Below are 20,760 nucleotides of genomic sequence, written 5' to 3'. Positions count from 1 at the left end.
AAGTCAGCAGGCGTTTGGGTAGGGAGCAGATCCGTAGTGCTAGAAATTGAACTGTGCAGTTGTGCTGGACCTCCAGGTCCTGGAGTTGAGCCCTTCCTGGATTAAGAGCTGGAGTTTCTAGGAGGGGGATAGACCAATATTAATAGGGTAGAGTGTTGTAGTCAGTTTAGTGTGGTCGTGTGTACGTACACCTCACCTCTCCTGATACTAGTTAGGGCTTGGGTGTTGAGGAGGGAAAGGGTGTTTGAAGAAAATAGAAACTAGGTTGCCTGAAATCTTCTGTTCTCTCTGCAGATAAGACACAATTTATTATCCTGGAGACCAAAGAATTTGGCAATGGACGAAGACATAGGAAAGCAGGATCGGGGGAATTGGGCCCCTCAGGCTCACTTATCCTCGTGTGCCTTCCAAGGACAGGTTCCTCAAACCCCAGTGGGTTTCAGGCAGGATGTGTGGAAGAGCTCCAATTACTCCTCACTTCCATCAGAGCTTCTCTGCCCTGTACCCAGAAGCGGCTTCATGGGTGTGAATCTCCAGGCTCTTTTTTCTCCTCTCCTGCCCTGCCCCCCCACCCCAAAACACACACACAATTCCCATTTCCACACTTTTGCTGGCTCATACACGAAAGGCGCCCTACAAAACCCAGTTTAGGGTAGATTGACCAAGGAAGGAATCTGACTGCCTATTTCTCTCCTAACTGATGCTGCTCAACATATTGCTGTGACCTTGAGGACTATCTCCTGACAGGGTAGGCACAATCAACCCCATTCATGGTCTTGCCCGACTACTGACTGATTGAACTGTAGTCCAACTGTCCACAGTTGTGGTCCAAGAACAACTGTGGTTCTTTCTGTTGCCAACAGAAAGAAAAGGCTTTTTATTTATTTGGAATGGGGGTGGGAGGGTGGCGGGGGGGGGGGGGGTGTGTGCATGCGCGTGTGCATTTGATAAAGAGAGAGAGTAATGGGATGACCTTTGGGGCAGAAATAGTGAAGTGGAGGATACCATTCTTGGCACCAAGCCTGGTTCTGGAATCAGGGGCTAGGGCTCTGTTCAGGGAACTGTCTCTGCCTGACTCAACTGGGGGACCTGGGGACCTTAATTCTACAGATGGGTCAAACCTCCCTGTGCCCACGGTCTTGTCTGGAGGGTCATCCTGCGTATCTTCAGCCCCTGGAGAAGGGACCTGTCTGGGCCTGCCAGTAATAGCTTCTGAGTGTCTAGTGTGAGAGTCAGGCGAGAAGACTGTCAGTGTCGACTGTCTCCCTCTCTTTTCTCTCTCTCTCTCTCTGAAAAGCAGAGTTCTGAGATTGAGTTGTCATAGATGCAGTTAGGGAGCTTGGAAGGCAGACGTACTCGGAACTGAATTCTGTCCAGTCCACACTCAAGTTGGATCTCCAGGCCCAGCCTACAAGACCTTCATGGACTAACAGATTTTGAGATTGTCGCAGGGAGTGTTTACGTGTTAGCAGGCGAGAGGGATGCCTTCATATTAAGTGTGAAGGTCTGTCTGTATACCTCACCTCTCCTGGTGTGGGGGTTATCGTATGGGAGGAGGGGGAAAAGCGTCCATAAAATAAACCACCCCCCTAAAAAAAAGGAAGGTGGTCTGCAACTGTTCAAGCCTTCTCTTTCTTCACCTTTGAGACTCATGATTCTCCTGGAGATATTAGAGTTTAGATGTGGTCCTCTGCTGTCGATAGAGGGCACGGTGAGAAACCCAGAAGTCTGGGAACGCTAATCCAGGGATGCCTTCCGAGGTTTCCGACTTGGATCCGGCAGGACCAGCAGAGGAGCTCCAGCGATTACCCCCACTTCCGTGGGACTAATGCTCTGAACTGTGTTCCCCAAGGAGGTCTTGAAGGTGAGTCTCCCGATCCCGTCCCGGCGTCTTTGTGACCTGGAAGGAAGCACGGCAGCTTCAAGTCCTAGTGATGGATAGGTGGGGGTGGGATAATAATCATAATCATCATGGTGGTATTCGTTAAGTGCTAACTAGGTGCAAGCCACTGTACTAAGCACTGGGGTGAATAGGTGAATATGAGCACATTCGTTGGGCACGGTCCCTGTCGGGCTGTCTTCAGCCCCATTTTGCAGAGATGGGAACTGAGGCACAGAAAAGTAAAGTAATAATAATAGTACTGTTGGCATTTGTTAAGCACTTACTATGTGCCCAGCAGCGTGGCTCAGTGGAAAGAGCACGGGCTTTGGAGTCAGGGTTCATGAGTTCGAATCCCAGCTCTGCCACTTGTTGGCTGTGTGACTGTGGGCAAGTCACTTAACTTCTCTGTGCCTCAGTTCCCTCATCTGTAAAATGGGGATTAAGACTGTGAGCCCCACGTGGGACAACCTGATTCCCCTATGTCTACCCCAGCGCTTAGAACAGTGCTCGGCACATAGTAAGCACTTAACAAATACCAACATCACTGTTCTAAGCGCTGGGATAGATACATGGTAAACAGGTTGTTCCCCCATGGGGCTCACGGTCTTCATCCCCATTTTACAGATGAGGTCACAGAGACATCGAGAAGTTAAGTGACTTGTCCAAAGTCACACAGCTGACAAGTGGTGGAGCCGGGATTAGAACCCACGACCTCTGACTCCTACACCCGTGCTCTTTCCACTAAGCCACTCTGCTTCACAGCAGACAATTGGCCGAGCTGGGATTCAAACCCAGGACTTCTGAGTCCCAAACTCGTGCTTTTTCCACTAGGCCACGCTGCTTCTCCAACTCAAGTGAGAGCTACTCTCTTGACCCAGTCTTTTTTCTTAAAAAGAAAAGTGAAACCAAACAGGTGTCAAAATGTTGCTCTAAAAAATAAATATTAGGTTTTAAATTTCTGGACCCTGATCCGAGATTTTTATCCTGAAGGCTTTTCTTAGTAAAATCTTGCCCGTTTTAATGGAGAACATGAATGAAGACTATAAACTTTGCACGATATCCATTCCTTGCTACCTCCTTATCTTTTATTGAAATTCGCAGGAAGAGCTACTAGATAACAAAGCATTTTAAACCCTCATTAAGTAGGAGTCCTAGTTATAGGACTATTTTCTCTTTGCTGCTGTGAATCTTTAGGAGCTGGGAGAGGTCCTATTACAACATCACCTCCCAAACCTAAACAAAAGAAAAAGGGATGACCAAGGGGAGGCTCTGACTAGCTATGACTTACTCTACAGAGGCTGCCCAATCCATTTAGAGAAGCAGCATGGCTTGGTTGCTGGGGAATTAGATCTTCCTCAAATAATTGGATCAGACCATGCCCCTCATCTTCACTGGCCTCGAACAGGGTGGTCGGATCAAAGGAGCGGTCCGTCGCGGCCCCCCTGAAAATGTCTTGGGAGCATCACGCAGGGGACGGTGGCCAGAGGGGAGAGCATATCGGTAGCCACGGGTCTGCCGCCGGCAGGCTCCCTGGAGATACGGGGCAAGAGTTTGGGTCTTTTCAGGCGCGGGACCCACTGTGGTCCATCCTCAAACCATGGTCTGTAGTCTGAGAGTGGGAGGACATGGCCGAATCGATCAATCAATCAGAGGTCTAGAACTACTGTCTGCCATGAGTGGCGCTGCGTACTGAGTGCTTGGGAACATATAATGATAATAATCATGATAATGATAATAATTATGGTATTTGTTACGCACTTATTATGTGCCAGGCACTGTATTTAGCACTGGGGTGGACACAAGCAAATTGGGTTGGGCACAGTCCCTATCCCCCATGAGGCTCACAGTCTTGATCCCCATTTTACAGATGAGGGAACTGAGACATAGAGAAGTTAAGTGACTCACTCGAGGTCACACAACAGACAAGTGGCGGAGCCAGGATTGGAGCCAATGACCTTCTGTACATCTCCGCCCCAATGTCGACCCCACAGAAGTTTTGCACGTATCTATAAATCACATCATATAAATGATTCATTCATTCATATTCATGCCTATCTCCCAGATGACTGAGTAGAAGATGGGGGAAGGGAAGACCCCACAGCTTTGTGTTTGTTTGTTTCTTAAGCACTTATTACATGCCAGGCACCGTACTTAGTGCTGAGGAAGATACAAGCTAATTGGGTTGGATACAGGCCCTGGCCCAACTGGGACTCACAGACTTAATTCTCATTTTACAGAAGACGAAACGGAGGCACAGAAGAGTGAAGGGACTGGCCTAAGGTCATACAGCAGATAAGTGGTGGAACTGGGAATAGAACCCAGGTCCTCTGACTCCCAGAACCGAGCTCCTTCCACTAGACCATGCTGCTTCTCTGCATCTTTCATCCAACCCAGAGCTTTGGAGGGTGCTTGGAACATAGTAAGTGCTTAAATATTCTAAATAGTTAGTACAGTGTTCTGCACAGAGTAAGGACTCAGTAAATAGCATTGATCGATCGATCGATTGATTGAATGATCTGGAATTCTGGCCTGGATCCATTTTTGCTAATGACCCCATGCTTAAAGGCAGTGAGAAGATAAACAGCGCAGCCAAACAGAAAGAGCCATGGCCTAACAAATATCATTAAAATGATAATTTAAATTAAAAATAAAAAAGGGTCAGGTGGCAAGAAAAATGAGAACAGCACCGTCGCTGATCAATCCCCAATGGAATGGCCAAATCCGACTTCCCGGATAATAATTACAACCACTGTGGTATTTAAGAGCTTATTATGCACCAGACACTGTACTAACCAATGGGGTAGACACAAGATAATTTGGGGGGACATAGTTCCTGTCCCACACTGGAATCACAGTCTTAATCCCCATTTTACAAATGAGGAAACTGAGGCACAGAGATTATCGGAGAAGGGAAAGTCAGGGGTGTTGGATGGTCCCTGCCGGCTCACTGGGGGAGAGTCGGGGATAGGGAGGGGAAAGGCAGGAGTGTTAGATGCTCCATGCTGAGTCACGGGGGGAGACTCAAGGACGGGGAGGGGAAAGTCAGAGTGTTGGTTGGTCCATGCTGGGTCACTGGGGGAGAGTCAGGGACGAGGAGGGCAGAGATACGGAGAAGCAGCGTGGCTCAGTGGAAAGAGCTCGGGCTTTGGAGTCAGGGCTCATGAGTTCGAATCCCAGCTCTGCCACTTGTCGGCTGTGTGACTGTGGGCAAGTCACTTCACTTCTCTGTGCCTCAGTTCCCTCATCTGGAAAATGGGGATTAAGACTGTGAGCCCCACGTGGGACAACCTGATTCCCCAATGTCTACCCCAGCGCTTAGAACAGTGCTCGGCACATAGTAAGTGCTTAACAAATACCAACATTATTATACGGGGGTTGGATGGTCACACTGTCGGGCAAGGGGCGGTGTGACCATCTGGTTTGGGGTTACTGTTCAAGGTTTTGCCGGGAAAGAAGACCAACTACCAGTGGCCTGAAAGGGCTTCTGCTCCTCAGCCCCACCAACAGGGCCAAGACCCGGGCTGAGCAGAATTAGTCAGTTAGCCAGTCAAACCTATCTACTGGGTGCTTACTGTGTGCAGAGCACGGTACTATGCACTTGGGAGAATACGATATCACAGTATAACAGACACATTACCCGATCACAGTGAGCTTACAGTCTAGTGGGGGAGATAGCCCTGATATGAAGAAATACGTTACAGACATGGGAGTAAGTGCTGGTGGGCTGTAGGGAGGAATGCACGAAGGGAGCTAGTCAGGGTGACACAGAAGGGAGTGGGAGAAGAGGAAATGAGGGTTTAGTCAGGGAAGGCCTCTTGGAGATGTGCCTTCAATAAGGCTTTGAAGGGGGGTAGAATCATTGTCTGTCAGATATGAGGAGGGAGGCGTTCCAGGCCAGGGACGGGAGGTGGGTGAGAGGTCTGCAGGAGATGGACATGATCGAGGTAAAGTGAGAAGGCATTAATTAGATGAAGCGTGTGGGCTGGGTTGTCGTAGATGAGTAGCGAAGTGAGGTATGAAGGCGGAAAGGAATTGAGTGCTTTAATGCCCATGATGAGGAGTTACTGTTTGATGCGGAGGGATCACCTCCTCCAAGAGGCGTTCCCAGACTGAGCTCCTCTTCCCCCTCTACTCCCTCTGCCATCCCCCCTTTACGTCTCCGCAGCTAAAACCTCATTTTCCCCTTTTCCCTCTGCTCCTCCACCTCTCCCTTCCCATCCCCACAGCACTGTACTTGTCCGCTCAACTGTATATATTTTCGTTACCCTATTTATTTTGTTAATGAATTGTACATCGCCTTGATTCTATTTAGTTGCCATTGTTTTTACGAGATGTTCTTCCCCTTGACGCTGTTTAGTGCCATTGTTCTTGTCTGTCCGTCTCCCCCGATTAGACTGTAAGCCCGTCAAATGGCAGGGACTGTCTCTATCTGTTGCCGACTTGTTCATCCCAAGTGCTTAGTACAGTGCTCTGCACATAGTAAGTGCTCAATAAATACTATTGAATGAATGAATGAATGCGGAGGTGGATGGGCACCCACTGGAGTTTCTTGAGGAGTGGGGAAACACATCCTGGATGTTTCTGTAGAAAAATGATGTGGGCAGCAAAGTGAAGTATGGACTGAGTGGGGAGAGACACTGCAGACAGGGGTGTAAGTAGGGTTGATCCATCTGTAGAATTAGGGGCCCCGGGGGCTTCTCTGTCCCACAGTTATGTCAGACAGAACCAGTTCCCTGCACAGAGTCCCTGTCCCCATTTCTGGTACCAGTCCCTGAACTTGGTATGGCAGCCCCTCCTTATTCTCTCCTCCAGAGATGAACTTTTAAACATGCAAATTCATAAACAAACATATTCTCCAGCCATAAACAACACCTTCCCTTAGAGGTGGTCGCCCAGGTCTTGGCTCCATCCCTCCACGAGGACTAGAGTTGGGAAATCTACTGCTCTGTATCCACGCTGTAGAAATGGAAGAAGGACACACTCCCATAGAAGGTACCATTATTAGACATGGAGGGCATCCCCGCTCGCAGACAGGGATGTGCAGGGCCCCAGGTCTGCTCGGTAGGTCAACCAAAGTCAGCTCACTGCACAGACCCTCAGTTCCTGAGTCCAGAACCAGCCCCTTCTTCATTACTCTCCCCAAAGCTAACCCCCTCTTTTACGCAGGCACACGTGCACACGTGTACACACACACAAACACACACACATACCTCCACCACCACCGCTATCACCTTTCCTTTGAGTAGGGTTTTTAGTGGTGGGGTGCATTTGAGAATTGACCCCTCTGCCCAAGTGCAGGGAAACAGTCCTCAGGGCTGGGGAGTTGGGATGAGCTGCATCTGCAGGAGGAGCAACAGTCAGTCTGGTTCTGCCCTTGGTCATCCGGCCCCAACCTGCACATTGCTGGAGGATGAGGCCTGTGGGGGTTTTCCTCTCTGACCTTAGAGCCAACTGAACTCAGAACTAGGGGATCTTGGGAGTCACCGGGAAAGCCTCCTCTGGAAATGGGGAAGAGAATCCTTGGCCTCATGGGAGTGAGGCGGCACTGGAGCTTCTCCACTGGCCCCAATCGACGGAAAGTAGAACTGGGTAACTTGGATTAGAGATACTGAGGGTCCAGGTTCCCCCATCCTGCCCTCTGTCAACAGATGAGGACCACATCTGCTGCCAGGAAATAACAGTGCTCACAGCTGGAGAGGGAGTGGTACGGGGTGGTAGAAAACTGACTCGCGTTAAATTATGGATTGTAAAGAATTAATTCATATTCACAGCTGTCTCCATCCCTCTATACAAAGAGAGATAGACATTTATGGCATAGCGGATAGAACGGGGACTGGGATTCAGCGGGTCATGGGTTCTAATTGTCTGGCTCAACCACTTGTCTGCTGGGTGACCTTGGGCAAGTCACTTCACTTCTCGGGGCCCCAGTTACCTCTTCCATAAAATGGGGATTGAGACTGCGAGCCCATGTGAGAAAGGGACTGTGTCCAACCCGATTACCCTGTATCCACCCCAGCACTTACTTAGTTACAGTACCTGGCACATAGTAAGCGCTTAACAAATACCACAGTTATCATCACCCAGAAAAGTGGAGCTAAGCAGACTGCTATACTCTGCCCTACGAATACTTGCTCACCCCACGCTCCTCGGATCCCCAAGGGAGGCTCATTTCACAGGGACTGGAAGTCCAGAACTGCAGACCCAATAGACCTGTTTCTAGTACAAAACCTACCTTCTGCTCTCCCACCTGCACCCCTGGTGACTTGATCACAGGAGCCCACACAACTCTGCCTCTCAAAGACAATATGGACTGGAAACACTAGTCTACACTTGTTGCCCTCACACAGACCACCAGAAGCCACCACGATCTGTCATAAAGCTTCTTTGGCTGGTAAGGGTTCATTCCTTTGTGGCCCGGCAGACAGGGGCAGGGACAGGGATGTTGGACCTTTCAACAGAATTAAGAGCCCTGGGTCTTCTCGATGCTGCAGTCAAGTCGAACAGAACCTGTGCCCTGCATAGAGTCCCAGCCCCTGACCTGGGTGTGGCAGGCCCTTCCTGACTATTCTCCCCTTTAAGGTAAGTCTCTTATGCATCTATGCACAGATATAGTGGGGTTTATTGGAAAGAGCACAGGCTTGGGAGTCAGAGATGTGGGTTCTAATCCCACCTCTGCCACTTGCCTGTTGTGTGACCTTGGGCAAGCCACTTAACTTCTCAGTGCCACAGTTCCTTCACCTGTAAAATGGGATTAAAACTGTGAGCCCCACATGGGACAACCTGATTACCTGGTATCTACCGCAGCACTTAGAACAGTGCTTGGCACATAGTACATGCTTAAAAAATACCATAATTATTATTAGACACATGCACAGGTGCATGCGCACACACACACACAAACACACACACATACACCCTCTCTTTTGGAGGACTGTGCCACCCATGGCTCCATCTTGACAGCAGGGCATGTCTGGGCATTGACCTCTGTCCACATTAGAAGGATGAGCCTCAAGGATGGACAGATGCATTGAGCAGTTTTTCTCAAATGACTAGTGCTTAGATTCTCCCCTCAGCCATCCACCCCTGAGCTGTGTGCTACCAAGGGCTTGTGGCTTTAGGGCTTCGAGCAGACTGGACTTGCAATTGTGGGGGAGGGGGTCCTCAGGACTTACTCAGGCCTACTTTGAGGATGGGCTGAAGAACCTTGGTCTCATAGGAGTGAAACTGCTTCAGAACATTCTCACCTGTTCTGCCGTCGACCCCTGGCCCACATCCTTCCTCCAGCATGGAATGCCCTCCCTCCCCTCATCCGCCAAACTAGCTCACTTTCCCCCTGAAAGCCCTACTGAAAGCTCACCTCCTCCGGGAGACCTCCCCAGACTGAGCCCCCTTTTTCCTCTGCACTTGCTCCCCTCCCTATCACCCCGACTCCCTCCCTCTGCTCTACCCCCCTCACCGAAGCACCTGTGTCTATATGTACATATTTATTATTCTGTTTATTTTATTAGTGATGTGTATAAATCTAGAATTCTATTTATTTCTATTGATGCCATTGATGCCTCTTTGTTTTGTTTTGTTGTCTCCCCGCTTCTAGGCTGTGAGCCCATTGTTCATTCATTCATTCAATAGTATTTATTGAGCGCTTACTATCTTCAGAGCACTGTACTAAGCGCTTGGAATGAACAAGTCGGCAACAGATACAGTCCATGCCGTTTGACGGGCTTACAGTCTAATCAGGGGAGACAGACAGACGAGAACAATGGCAATAAATAGAGTCGAGGGGAAGACCATCTCGTAAAAACAATGGCAACTAAATAGAATCGAGGCGATGTACATTTCATTAACAAAATAAATACGGTAATGAAAATATATACAGTTGAGCAGACGAGTACAGTGCTGAGGGGATGGGAAGGGAGAGGGGGAGGAGCAGAGGGAAATGGGGGGAAAAGAGGGTTAAGCTGCGGAGAGGTGAAGGGGGGGTGGTAGAGGGAGAAGAGGAGCTCAGTCTGGGAAGGCCTCTTGGAGGAGGTGAGTTTTAAGTAGGGTTTTGAAGAGGGGAAGAGAATCAGTTTGGCGGAGGTGAGGAGGGAGGGCGTTCCAGGACCGCGGGAGGACGTGGCCCAGGGGTCGACGGCGGAATAGGCGAGACCAAGAGACGGTGAGGAGGTGGACGGCAGAGGAGCGGAGCGTGCGGGGTGGGAGGTAGAAAGAGAGAAGGGAGGAGAGGAAGGGGCAAGGTGATGGAGAGCCTTGAAGCCTAGAGTGAGGAGTTTTTGTTTGGAGCGGAGGTTGATAGGCAACCACTGGAGTTGTTTAAGAAGGGGAGTGACATGCCCAGATCGTTTCTGCAGGAAGATGAGCCGGGCAGCGGAGTGAAGAATAGACTGGAGTGGGGCAAGAGAGGAGGAAGGGAGATCGGAGAGAAGGCTGACACAGTAGTCTAGCCGGGATATAACGAGAGCCCGTAGCAGTAAGGTAGCCGTCTGGGTGGAGAGGAAAGGGCGGATCTCGGCGATATTGTAAAGGTGAAACCGCCAGGTCTCGGTAACGGATAGGATGTGTGGGGTGAATGAGAGAGATGAGTCAAGGATGACACCGAGATTGCGGGCCCGAGAGATGGGAAGGATGGTCGTGCCATCCACGGTGATAGTGAGGTCTGGGAGAGGACCGGGTTTGGGAGGGAAGATGAGGAGCTCAGTCTTGCTCATGTTGAGTTTTAGGTGGCGGGCCGACATCCAGGTGGAGATGTCCTGGAGGCAGGAGGAGATGCAAGCCCGAAGGGAGGGGGAGAGGACGGGGCGGAGATGTAGATCTGCGTGTCATCTGCGTAGAGATGGTAGTCAAAGCCGTGAGAGCGGATGAGTTCACCGAGGGAGTGAGTGTAAATGGAGAACAGAAGAGGGCCAAGAACTGACCCTTGAGGAACTCCAACGGTTAAAGGATGGGAGGGGGAGGAGGCGCCGGCGAAGGAGACCGAGAATGACCGGCCAGAGAGGTAAGAGGAGAACCTGGAGAGGACGGAATCCGTGAAGCCAAGGTGAGATAAGGTATGGAGGAGGAGGGGATGGTCGACAGTGTCAAAGGCAGCAGAGAGGTCAAGGAGGATTAGAATGGAGTAGGAGCCATTGGATTTGACTAGAAGGAGGTCACGGGTGACCTTAGAGAGAGCAGTCTCGGTAGAGTGGAGGGGACGGAAGCCAGACTGGAGGGGGTCCAGGAGAGAATGGGAGTTAAGGAATTCTAAGCAGCGACTGTAAATGACTTGTTCTAGGATTTTGGAAAGGAAGGGTAGTAGGGAGATAGGGCGACAACTGGAGGGTGAAGTGGGGTCAAGAGCGGGTTTTTTTAGGATGGGGGAGACGTGGGCATGGTTGAAGGCAGAGGGGAAGGAGCCATTGGAGATTGAGTGGTTAAAAATAGAAGTTGGGTAGGGATTGTCTCTGTTGCCAAATTGTACTTTCCAAGCACTTAGTACAGTGCTCTGCATACAGTAAACTCTCAATAAATATGACTGAATGAATGACTGAATGAAAAGTGGCACTGGAGCTTTTCCTCTGATTCCTAGCCCATGGACATGTCAAGCTCTGGACCCTGGTCTTCAGGCACCTGAAATAGCGATCTTGAGTGTCTGATGGGGACCGGATCTGTTGCAAGGAAAACCAGTGCTCAAAACTGGGTGGGGAGCGGGGAGGCAGGAAGGCAGAGAAAGGGGGAGAAGCACAGACTATCTGATTTTACCAACACTTTTGACCACTCTCCCCACCCCCTCCCCAACATGGTTAAGCGGACACCCAGACACCTGCAGCTGACTGCCACACTCTGCCCTACAGACACTGGCCCATCCTCTCCTCAGATGCCCAGAAGGGGCTTGCTCTCCAGAGACTGGAGGTCCAGAACTACTCCTTGTATAAAATACAATTTCTAGTAAAGAAAACCTGTGGCTTCCACCTCCCACCTGTGCCCCTAATTCTGTTACTCCAGGAACTCCAGTACCCCCTAGTCCGTAAACTTGTTGTGGACAGGGAATGTTTCTGTCACACTGTAGTCCCCCAAGTGCTTCGTATCAAACTCCACAGACGTTAAGCGATGCATCAACCCAACTGATGGATTAAAGGCGCAGAACTGCACAGTGGATAGAGTGCAGTTTCTAATACCATGCCTGTCTTCTGTCTTCCCACCCCACACTCCTGTTAATTTGGGGAGATGTGGGATGGCCTAATAATAATAATGTTGGTATTTGTTAAGTGCTTACTATGTGCAGGGCACTGTTCTAAGCGCTGGGGTAGATGCAGGGTCTTCAGATTGTCCCACATGAGGCTCACAGTCTTAATCCCCATTTTCCAGATGAGGGAACTGAGGCACAGAGAAGTGAAGTGACTTGCCCACAGTCACACAGCTGGCAAGTGGCAAAGCTGCGATGGGAAGAGCACAAATCTGGAAGTCAGAGGGCATGGATTCTAATCTTGCCTCCGCCACATATCTGCTGTGTGAACTTGGGCAGGTCACTTCACTTCTCTGAGCCGCAATTCCTTCATCTGTAAAATGGTGATTATGACTGTGAATCCCTGTGGGTCGGGGCCTGCGTCCGACCCGATGACCTTGTATCTACCCCAGCGCAAAAAACGGTGTTTGGCAGATAGCGAGTGCTTAACAAATACCACCATTACTATTATTATTCTTATTTCAGAGAAGACGGAAGTGAGGCTCAGAGAAGTGAAATGACTTGGTCACGGAACAGAGAAGTGTCAGGGCCTGGCTAAGAAGGCAGGCCCTTCTAACCCACAGGAGCGAGTTCTACCCACTAGGCGGCGCTGCTTCTCGCCCAGAGCTTGCTTCTGGGAGGCCGCGCCTCTCTATCGCCCCCTGGTGGCGCTTTGCTCTTCCAACGCCGGCTTTACTCCCTGGGCCTCCATCTCCTCCTTCTGACCTCTGACTCCTTTCCCAAGTTCTTCCCCTGATCTGGAACTACCTCTCCCTCCCTCCACACATGCCAGACCTCCATTACTCCCCTCTCCCACACATTAAGGTCGCAATTCCGCCAAGAAGCCTTCTCCGATTAAACACTCTTTCACCCCCCGGGGCTCCTTCTCCCTTCTGCATCATCTACACCCTGGGGACTATGAACTCTGAATGTTCGCTGTTGGCCCTCTGGCATATATGTACATATCTGTAAATGATGCACTCTGTGTACAGAACTGTGGTGGGTGGGTGTAAGCACCTAAGGAGAAGTTGGGACAAGAGAATGAGGTGAAAGTCAACTGGTAATTATTCATCTTTTACCGTGTGCAGAGCACCGCAGGATGTGCTGGGAGAGTCGGATACCGAGTTGATTGAGCTGACAAGAACCTGACCGTCAAACTCTCCAACCCCTTAAGAAGACAGACAACTTGAGCAAAAGGTTTCCGAAAGCCCATCGGATCGTTAACGAAGACCGGGTTTTCAATGTGGCCGAGGGTTTGAGAACCTCAGCCGTGGAGCGGGGGATCGATTGACAGTGGGGGACAATGCCATGATAAGGGGGGAGGCTGAGGCAGGGAGCGACACGGCATCACGTGAACCATCGCACAACCTTAGCCTCTACAAATGTTGCAGAAATCTCAGGTGGAGTCCAAAGCAACGTGTGGATTGAACCAAAAACTCACTGAGAACAGAAGATTCCTTCTGGTCACTTTAGGAATATTTTTCAAAGTAAAGAGGTCTTTGCAGAGACAGTCATGAATTCAAGCGTTCACTGTATGAAGGTCCTTCCAGTGAAGATAGAATATGGTCTTTCTTAAGACATTAATGGTGTGAATAGGAAAAAGCACTTACTATGTGGAGAGCACTGTTCTGAGTACGAGGAAGGACTACACAGGTGGAAATGACCTCATTCCAATCGAAACATTGGTTAATAATTGGCAAGTCCACCAATGATAATAACGTTGGTATTTGTTAAGCGCTTACTATGTGCAGAGCACTGTTCTAAGCGCTGGGGTAGACATAGGGGAATCAGGTTGTCCCACGTGGGGCTCACAGTTAATCCCCATTTTACAGATGAGGTAACTGAGGCACAGAGAAGTTAAGTGACTTGCCCACAGACACCCAGCTGACAAGTGGCAGAGCTGGGAGTCGAACTCATGACCTCTGACTCCGAAGCCCAGGCTCTTTTCCACTGAGCCACGCAATGATGTCACTTTGGTTGCATTTGCTAGTCATGAGCCAGTGTTTTGATGGGAAATAAGAGAACGACTTGCCATTGTTTTTACAAGATGTTCTTCCCCTCGGCTCTATTTATTGCCATTGTTCTTGTCTGTCCGTCTCCCCCGATTAGACTGTAAGCCCATCAAACGGCATGGACTGTCTCTATCTGTTGCCGACTTGTTCATTCCAAGTGCTTAGTACAGTGCTCTGCACATAGTAAGCGCTCAATAAATACTATTGAATAAATGAATAACCCTTCTCTGGAAAATGGGGGTTAGGACTGGGAGACCTATGTGGGACAGAGACTGTGGCTAACCTGATTACCCTGTCTCTACCCTACCACTTAGTGTACTGCACGCACTGGTCTGCTGTGTTACCTTGGGCAAGCCATTTCACTTCTCTGCACCTCAGCCCCCTCATCTGTAAAACGGCAATTAAGACCAAGACAGCCGTGTGGGACAGGGACGGTGTCCAACCTGTTCAGCTTATAGCTACCCCAGGGTTTCATACAGTGCCTTGCACACAGTAACCACTTAACAAATACCATTAAAAAAAAAAAAACCCTTTGCTGCTGCTGCTGCCTCTCCTCCACCTCCTCCTCCTAACACTCATTTCCGGTGCTCACGACTCTTGTTGAGACAACAGAAGCACAAACCCTGGTGAGCTTTTGGTGTTGGCAGCAATTGGGAATTTGTGGCACTTGCTCTTAGAGTTAGTGAGCCAGGGAGTGTCTGCAGGAGAAAATCCATTAGTCGTTTCTACTGAGAACTCAGTGTGTGCAGAGCACGATCCAAAGAGTTGGGGAGAGGTCAATATAAGCAGAGTTGGTAGACATATTTCCTGCCCATAATGACTTTACGGTCTCTAGTGGGGTAGACATAAATATGGATAAATTGCAGATACGGACGCAAGTGCTGTGGGGCCAAGGGGTCAATAAAGGGTGTGCAGAGCCACACACAGAAGGGAGTGGAAGAAGAGGATATGGGGGTGGAGGAATGGGGGTGTAGTGGGATGAATCTTTGGTCCAGGCCTTATTACCAAGCAATCCATCCATGAGGCCAACAGGAGGATGGAAACAAACCCAGTGGTAACTTGCGGACATATTGTCTGCGGGTTGCTATATTGACCGCAGGTGACCTCCTGCCCTCAAGGAGCTTACGATCCAGCGGGAGAGGCCAACCCTCCAGTAATGTACAAATGGGAGCTGGAGAGCTAGGAACCCAGGAGCAGCTGTCTGGGTCATATCTGCATATCGGATCTCCTGGGAACAGGCAGGGAAGAAGTGGCAGCCACGGAGGAAGTCGGGCCTGTCAAAGGCCAGAGAACACATTTTGGATTTTACTCCGCCGGTTTGAGCCCAGTACCACGTAGACGGGAGCTGCCTGAGCTCTCCAACTTTCTCTGGATAAGGCTTTCTATTTTAAAAAATAGCATTTGTTAAGCATTTACTATGTGCCAGGCCGTCCCGCGCCCTGGGTTAGATACATCTGGTCCATTGGGTAGGAGACACTTCAAGTCCCACATGAGGATCACAGTCTTTAATCCCCATTTCACAGGTGAGGTAACCGAGGCACATAAAAGTGACTTGCCCAAGGTCACACAGCAGACAAGTGACATGCCAGCGTCAGAACCAAAGTCATCTGACTCCCAGATCCATGCTCTCTACATGAGATTAGAGGTGCAGGCCCAACTGTTCTGCAGAGCCCCAAGCCAGTGCTTTTCAGAAAGTCCCCGCTTCACTCCCCCCACCCACCCCACCACTAGCCCTTCCCCTTTATGCTGACGTGATCTCAGCTAGGATCCCATTCAACTCGGTCATGAGCCCATCACGGGGAGATTATCTCCCCCATTAGTTTCAACTGCTCAACATATGAGCCACTCAGATAGCAAGAGAAATGAGAACAGAACCTCTGCTGATCAGTCCCCTACAGAATGGTCAAATCCGACTTCCGGATAATAATAAAAATAATTGTGGTGACTGTTTAGTGCTTACTATGTGCCAGAAACTGCCCTAACTGCTGGGGTAGGTACAAGATAATTGTGTTGGACACAGTCCCTGTTCCATGCTGGGCTCACAGTCAATCTCCATTGTACAAATTTGGAAACTGAGGCAAAGAGATTAATGGAGAAGGGAAAGTCAGGGGTGTTGGTCGGTCCCTGCCGGGTCACTGGGGGAGAGTCAGGGATGGAGAGGGGAGAGGCAGGGTGTGGGATGCTCCATTCTGAATCACAGGGGGAGAGTCTCCAATCTGGCTTCCGCCAACTTCACACCACTAAAAACGCCCTCTCAGAGATTCATTCATTCATTCAATAGTATTTATTGAGCACTTACTATGTGCAGAGCACTATACTAAGCGCTTGGAATGTACAATTAGGCAGCAGATAGAGACAATCCCTGCCCAATAACGGGCCCAAAGATCACCAATGACCTTCTTCATGCCAAATCCAATGGCTCCTATGCCATCCTAGTCATCTTTGAACCCTCAGCTGCCTTTGACACTGTCAACCATCCCCTTTGCCTCCCTTTCCATGTCCCCTCTGCCTCCCTGCCCTAGTAACCCTCTGCCTCCCTGTCCTGGTCCCCATGCCTCCCAGCCCTGGTCCCCCTCTAACTCCCGGGCCCTGGTGCCCCTCTGACTCGCAGGTATGGTCACCCTCTGCCTCCTGGCTCTGGCCCCCATCTGCCTCCTGGCCCTGGACCCCCTCTCCTCCAGGCCCTGGTCCCCCTCTGCCTCCCGGCCCAGGTACCCCTCTGCCTCCCGTGCCTGATTCCCCTCTACCTCCAAGCCCTCATCCCCCTCTCCCTCCCGGCACTGGGTCTCCTCTATCTTCTGGCTCTGGTCCCCCTCTTCCTCCAGGACCTGGTGCCCCTCTACCTCTGGGCCCTAGTACCCCTCTACCTCCCGGACCTGGTACCCCTATGCCTCCCAGTCCTGGTCCCCCTATACCTCCTGGACCTGGTCCCCCACCAAACTTTCAGCCCCGGTCCCCCTCTCACTCCAGCCCTGGGACCCTTCTAACTCCCTGCCCTGCTCCCCCTCTGCCCCACCCCGGCCCTGGTCCCTCTGTCTCCCGGTCCTGGTCCCCCTCTGCCTCACGTGTCTGGTTGGCCTCTGCCTCCTGGCCCTGGTCCCCTTCTTCTGCCCGGCCCTGGTCCCCTCTGCCTCCCTGACCTGGTCACCCTCTCCATCCTGGCCAAGGTACCCCTCTTCCCCCCAGGCCCTGGTCCCCCTCTGCCTTCCTGCCTTGGGATCCCCCTCTTCCTCCCTGCTCTGGTCACTCTCTGCCCCCTGGCCTTGGTCCCCCTCTGCCTCCCAGCCCCGCTCCTCCTCCTCCTCTTGGCCCTGGTCCTCTTCTAACTCCCGACCCTGGTCTCCCTCTACCACCCTGCCCTGGTTCCCCTTTACGTCCTGGCCATTGCCCCCCCCCCAACCTTCTGGCCCTGGTCCCCCTCTCCCTCCAGCTCCGGGTCCCCTCTACCTCCCTGCTTTGGTCCCTCTCTTCCGTCTGGCCCTGGTCGCTCTCTGCCTCCCGGCTCTTGTGCCCCGGTTCTTCCCAGCCCTTGTCCCCCTGGACCTCCCAGCCCTGGTCCCCCTCTGCCTCCCGTCCTTGGTCTCCCTCTACCTCCCAGTCATGGGTCCCTCTACATGTCCAAGCTAGTCCCCCTCTGCCTCCCGGCCATGGTCCCCCTCTTTCTTCTGGCCCTGATCCCCCTCTGCTTTCTGGCCCTGGTCCCCTCTGCCTGCCCATTTTAGTCCCCCTCTGCCTCCCAGCCCAGATCCCCCTCTTCCTCCCAGCCCTGGTCCCCCTATGCCACACGGCCCCGTCTCCCTCTATCTCATGGCCCAGATATCCCTCTGCCTCCTGGCCCTGGTCCCACTTGCATCCCGGCCCTGGTGCCCCTCTGCCTCACGTGTCTGGTCGGTCTCTGCTTCCCGGCCCTGGTCCCCCTCTACATCCTGGCCCTGGTGCCCCTCTGCCTCCCTGCCCTTGTCCCCCCCAACCTCCTTGCCATGGTTCCCGTCTCCCTCCTGGTCCTGGGTCCCCTATATCTGCCATCCCTGGTCCCCCTCTACTTCCCTGCCCGGATCTCCCTCTTCCACCCAGCCCTGGTGCCCCTCTGCCTCCCGGCCCTGTTCTCCCTCTGCCTCTTGGCCCTGGTCACCCTCTGCCTCCAGTCCTTGGTCCCCCTATACTTCCTGGTCCTGGATCCCCTCTACCTCCCAGCGCAGGTCCCCTCTCCCTCCCGGCCTTGGGTCTCCTCTATCTCAGGCCTTGGTCCCCCTCTAATTCCCGGCCCTGGTACCCCTCTGCCTCCCGGCCCTGGTCCCCCTCTGCCTCCCTGCCCTGGTCCCCCTCTACCCCCCGGCCCTGGTCCCCCTCTTCCTCCCGGCCCAGGTACACCTCTGCCCCCCTGCACTGGTCCCCCCACCACATGGTCCTGGTGCTCCTTCTGCCTCCCGACGCTGATCCCCCTCTGTCTCCCTGTCCCTCGTCCCCCTGTGCTTCCCAGGCCAGGGTCCCCTCTGTATCCCAGCCCTGGTCCCCCTCTACCTCCAGGCCCTCGTCCCCCTCTACTTCCCAGCCCCCCATTCCTGGTCCCCCTACACCACCTGGACCTGGTCCCTCCTGACTTTCTGGCCCTAGTCCCCCTCTCCCTCCAGCCCTGGGACTCTTCTAACTCCCTGCCCCGGTCCCCCTCTGCCTCCTGGCCCTTATCCCCCTCTGCCCCCTAGCCCTGATACACCTCTGCCTCCCAGCCCAGGTCTGTCTCCTGGCCCAGGTACCCCTCTGCCTCCCAGCCCTGATCACCCACTGCCTGGACCCTCTTACCCTCCTGGCCCTGATCCCTCTCTTCCGCCCAGCCCTGGTCCCCCTCTGCCTTCCTGCCCTGGTCACTCTCTGCTTCCCTGCTCTGGTATCCCTTTGCCTCCCGGTCCTGGTCCTCCTTTACCTCATGGCCCTGGTCTCCCTCTCCCTCTGGCCCTGGGTCCCCTCTAATAATAATAATAATGTTGGTATTTGTTAAGCGCTTACTATGTGCCGAGCACTGTTCTAAGCGCTGGGGTAGACATAGGGGAATCAGGTTGTCCCACGTGGGGCTCACAGTCTTCATCCCCATTTTACAGATGAGGGAACTGAGGCGCAGAGAAGTGAAGTGACTTGCCCACAGTCACACAGCCGACAAGTGGCAGAGCTGGGATTCGAACTCATGAGCCCTGACTCCAAAGCCCGTGCTCTTTCCACTGAGCCACGCTGCTTCTCCGTGCCCTGGTCCCTCTCTTCCGCCCGGCCCTGATCCCCCTCTTCTGCCCGGCCTTGATCCTCCTCTACCTCCCAGCCCTGGTCCCTCTCTCCACCCGACCTAGGGTGCCCTCTACCTTCCGGCCCCAGTCCCCCTATTCCTCTATGACCCCCATGGGGGGACAGGGGCTGTGTCCAACCTGATTACATTCTACCCCAGTGTTCAGTTCAGTGCCTGGCACACAGTAAATGCTTAACAAGTGGTTAGCACAGTGCCTGGCAATATGGTAAGAGCTTAATAGACGGTTAGCACAATGCCTGGCATATGGTAAGCGCTTAGTAGGCAGTTAGCACAACGCCTGGTACATGGTAAGTGCTTAACAGGCGGTTAGCACAGTGCCTGGTACATGGTAAGCGCTCAACAATTAATTAAGCAATCAGCACAATGCCTGGCACATGGTAAGCGCTTAATAGGTGGTTAGCACAGTGCCTGGCACATGGTATGCGCTTAACAAGTGGTCAGTACAATGCCTGGCACATGGTAAGGCATAACAGGTGGTTAGTACAGTGCCTGGTCCATGATAAGCACTTAACCTGGTCCATGGTAAGCACTTAAGCAGTCAGCACAATGCCTGGTACATGGTAAGCGCTTAACAGGCGGTTAGCACAGTGCCTGGCACATGGTAAGTGCTTAACAAGCGGTCAGTACAATGCCTGGCACATGGTAAGCACTTAACAAGCCATCAGCACAATGCCTGGCATATGGTAGGTGCTTAACAGGCGGTTAGTTAGCACAATGCCTGGTACATGGTAAGCACTTAACAAGCCGTCAACACGTCTGGCATATGATAGGCGCTTAGGCGGTTAGCACAGTGCCTGGCCCATGGTAAGCGCTTAACAAGTGGTCAGCACAATGCCTGGCACATAGTAGGTGCTTAACAGGGGGTTAGTTAGCATAATGCCTGGCATATGGGAAGCGCTTAAGAGGTGGTGAGCAGAACGCCTGGTACATGGTAAGCGCTTAACAAGCGGTCAGCACAACGCCTGGTACATGGTAAGCGCTTAACAGGCGGTCAGCACAGTGCCTGGCACATGGTAGGCGCTTAACAGGGGGTTAGTTAGCACAATGCCTGGCATATGGGAAGCACTTAAGAGGTGGTGAGCATAACGCCTGGTACATGGTAAGCGCTTAACAAGCGGTCAGCACAGTGCCTGGCACATGGTAAGTGCTTAACAGGCGGTCAGTACAACGCCTGGTACAAGGTAAGCGCTTAACAGGCGGTCAGCACAGTGCCTGGCACATGGTAAGCGCTTAACGGGGAACGTTTCCTCTAATTCTGATGCGCTGTACTCACCCAAGCGCTCAGTACAGTGCTGTGCCCGTAGTAAGGGCTCCACAAGTAGGCCAGACTGTTTGGCAAACCTGGGGGAAATGCTCCATGGCGGTTTTTTTT

At 52.1% G+C, this 20,760-nt stretch overlaps 1 long non-coding RNA gene across 1 annotated transcript; it reads right to left on the bottom strand.

The window, feature by feature from the left end:
* Positions 1–303: 303 nt before the first annotated feature.
* On the bottom strand, positions 304–20,746 carry LOC114807907. Its single transcript, XR_003755923.2, has 2 exons — positions 20,662–20,746; positions 304–1,900 (listed from the first exon to the last, which is right to left on the bottom strand). It is a non-coding gene; the product is annotated as an uncharacterized LOC114807907 (long non-coding RNA).
* Between the last annotated feature and the right edge of the window lie 14 nt (positions 20,747–20,760).

This window comes from Ornithorhynchus anatinus, chromosome 1 (assembly GCF_004115215.2).
Source record: "Ornithorhynchus anatinus isolate Pmale09 chromosome 1, mOrnAna1.pri.v4, whole genome shotgun sequence".
NCBI lineage: Eukaryota > Metazoa > Chordata > Mammalia > Monotremata > Ornithorhynchidae > Ornithorhynchus > Ornithorhynchus anatinus.
Note: the sequence above shows the minus strand (reverse complement) of the source record. Positions and strands in the feature narration are given on the sequence as shown.